This window comes from Echinops telfairi, unplaced genomic scaffold (assembly GCF_000313985.2).
Source record: "Echinops telfairi isolate 266 unplaced genomic scaffold, ASM31398v2 ScPeMD7_7424;HRSCAF=8462, whole genome shotgun sequence".
Taxonomy (NCBI): Eukaryota; Metazoa; Chordata; class Mammalia; order Afrosoricida; family Tenrecidae; genus Echinops; species Echinops telfairi.
The window spans coordinates 22,212,288-22,215,903 of record NW_022111324.1 but is presented as its reverse complement, the minus strand read 5'-3'; the positions used below and the strand labels follow the sequence as shown (position 1 = coordinate 22,215,903).

Below are 3,616 nucleotides of genomic sequence, written 5' to 3'. Positions count from 1 at the left end.
AACTGTTTATCCTGCCTAACTTATCTAGATAGACATGCAGACACATTAATAAGCAGAAAAACCAAGCAAAGCCAAACAAAACAACAAAGGAAGTCAAGACCAACAAAACAACCAAAAAAACCACCACCAACAAAAAGAAAGCCACTGACAAAATGGAAAAGCCTATAAATAGTTAAAGGTCTGTTTGTTGGCCTTTACAAGTGCTTTCCAGTGGAGTCTGATGGGGTGCCACACTCTTGTCTCCAAAGTCTATTTTTGGTATTCCCTGGGGATTTCAGCCCCTTGCTGCTCTGTTGCATGCCCTTAGTGTTTTGCCCAAGCATGATAGGGTCAGATTGTGCACAATTCCCATACTGTGTCTCCAGTGTTGTCCCCCGCAGCGTTATGGTTTAGTGAGGGACGTTGTGTCTCATGGTGGGGCCAGCCCTGTGGTCCTCTCTGTGCATTGTCTGCTCCAAGCAGGAATATCGTCCTCGGGGCTTGGTGGGCCAGGATGTCCTTCCCTCTCTCTCCAACTCTTTTCATTTCTCCCGTCTATTCTAATCAGATGTGTCCCTCTCCCCAAACTGTGGCCCCAGTGCTGTCCTCTGAAGTGCATTCTTCTGAGGGGTGGTGGTGTCCACACAGTTGGAATTGGAGGCAGCCTCGCAGACCCTATGGGTTCCCTGGTATCTAAAGTCTTTCCTGTTGCTCTCATTTTAAAGTAATCAGTTGTTCATATGAACTACTTAAAATATTTAATACTTTCTGTCCTGTAGTGTGTGGTGTTTTATATATATATAATGTAACTCATTATGACAGAGATTTATATATATATACATATATATACATATATATATAAATCTCTGTCATAATGAGTTACATAAGGGAAGCAATTCTTATCTATATGACGAGATATAAAATATATTTGCTGAATGAGTAAATAATGCAAATTAAAACAACACTTAATTAATTTACAATATGAGCTCATTAAAAAAATTAGAAAATGATTTCAGAGGAATGATGTTCTTAAAACCACAACTAAGTAACAGTGAAGCTGGGATTTAAACCCAGGTCTTTGGAATCCAAGCCAAGGTTCTTTCCATAATAGTAAGGTTGATAATCCCAGCCCTAAGTTTTTTACTATAGTTAGCGCCACGTATTCTATATAAATAGACTGCATTCAGTCTTAAAAAACAGAACCAAAACAAAATATAGTCAGAAAACCCCTGGCCATGGAGTTGGTTCTGAACTAATAATTGTAACTCTATATAGAACAGGGTAGAACTGTCACATTGGGTTCACAGATTTGTCAATTTCACAGGTGCAGACTGCCACATCTTTCTACTGTGGAGCAACTGGCCGGTGCAAACCACTAACCTTTTGGTTAGCAGCAGAGTGTCTAGTCATTGCACTACCAGGGCTTCTGCAAACACAACCATAAATTATATGAACATTTATACCATAAATAATACTGAACCTAAGTTCTACAATAATATCACCACTATTAAACAGTAGACAATTCTAGTTTATTTTTAGTGTTTGGTGGGAAGCGAAGCTATGAAAGTACAACATGAATAAGCCTTGTTAATAAAGTAAATATGCTCTCGAAAGCCATTAAACTTGAGTTACAATTTCATAATGCACCAGTGAGAGTCTTAATTAAGATAAATGTTTATAAGGAATACTAAATTCATCAAATTATTTCTTGAACACCTGCTATGTGCTGGCAGTGTGTAAGGAACTGAAAACAAAAAAATGAGTATGATGTAATTCTTGAAATGGAGAAATTCACACTCTAGTAAGTGTGGCAATTATATAAACTTTTGTTCAGACACTATCATGATTACTAAAAGTTAAAAGCAGACTATAATGAATATTTATATAGTAACATCTATTTTTTTTGCACATTAAGCTTTTTAATTAAATCTCCCAGCCCTTTCACTTCCACCTGTAAAACTGCAGTATAAAATGCATATTAAAATATGCACTGAAAGTGTACAGATCACTGCAAATCACAAAATAAACACCTCCATATATCTTCTACCCAGGCCAAGAACTAGACATTACCAGCACCCCTGAAGACTTCTGTGTGCCCTCTCCTTATTACTATGCCATCCCACCCACTCCTATAAAGAGTTACAGTCTTGGGAACCCACAAGGAAATTTCTACCCTGTTCTACAGGGTCATAATTAGTGGATATCAACTCAATGGCTGAGGTTTTGTTTTTTCCTTCCTTCCTAAAGACAGCCAGTCTTTTGACATTTAACACTACAGAACATTTGTAGTTTTGCTTTTTTTCCTTTCTTTTAATAGTAACATCTATTTCTAAGACATGTTCTTCTGCAAATCTTTTTTGGGGTAAATTTCATTGAGGAGAATTTATGTATACAGTGAAAGACTTACCATCATAAAGTTAATTATCATATTTATATAACACATCAATTCTTGAGATATATCAGGATTATTTGCCCTTAGGCTGCAAGAACCTTTTAAGATCTGTGGCCACCTTTGTGTGTGTGTGTGTGTGTGTGTTACCATTAAATTTCTCTCTCCCCTTTTCATCCACTCATTAAAACTCTGATCAATATTTTTTTAGTCTCTATAAAGGAAGCTTCAAAAAGTTCATGGGGAAAAAAGAATTAAAAGATAATGTTGTGATATGTCTTAGGCACTACATGCTGGGGAACAATGGTGAGACAAAAGTCCAGGCATTAAGGAGCCGACATTTGAGTAGGAAAACTAAAGAGGAAAATAAGTACATAGTATTTAGAAGAAAATAATGTATCTCTAAAGGGACAGAACAAGCTATCTTTGAGTAGGATGTACTCAAAGGGAAGGAGGTCTTGTGGAGGTGGTGGCATCTGCATAGAGAATTGTATGAAGTAAGAAGGAAATCCATGAGATATCTTGGGGAAGAGCCTTCTAAACTGCAGACTCCAAGCTGGATGTATTCAAAGAATAGTAACTTCAAAGTGTTGTTTGAAACAGTGAAACCTAATGGACATAAAGTCAAATAGGCCGACAGGAGTCAGATCCCGTAGGGGTTTCTGGGTTTTCATACGTGGTTTGAGTTTTATTGTGAGAGCAATCATTAACCAGTAGGACAGGGATGTGATCTAATTTACATTTAAGGAATAAGTTAGAGAGAAGAAAGAGATTAGTGGTGATAAGGAGGCAAGAATGGGTGAGGGAAGACAAGTGTAGAAAGCTGCAGCATATTAAGTAAGAAATGGTGACAGACTCGGATGGTGCTGATGGAGGTAGTAAGTGGGCTGAATTGGAATATATTTAGGAGGTAGAATTTGTTGATAGAATGGAGATGGGATTTGACGTCAAAGAGCGGCTAAAAGTTTTTGGCTTGAGAAACTAGATAGAAATTGATGCCAAATGGAAGACAGAACATATTTAGAGGTAAAATCAAAGATTCTTTTGCTCATGTAAGTTAGAGATGCTTATTGGAATCCAAGTGGCCAATTAGATGTCATTTAGAGATCCAACAATATCTCGTTGGGAGTCATTATTGATTTCAAACAACAACGAAAGCAAAAGACAGTATTTATAACCATAGACTTGACTGTCTACATAGGAAATGAATGTAGATTGAGAAAGGGAATTAAGGATAGAATACAGCAA

General features: G+C 37.1%; 1 protein-coding gene across 1 annotated transcript in view; it reads right to left on the bottom strand.

Annotated features, from left to right (window-relative positions):
• Nucleotides 1–3,616, bottom strand: part of XPR1 (xenotropic and polytropic retrovirus receptor 1) — a 183,754-nt gene that overhangs the window by 59,858 nt on the left and 120,280 nt on the right. The gene's annotated exons all lie outside the window — the stretch shown is intronic.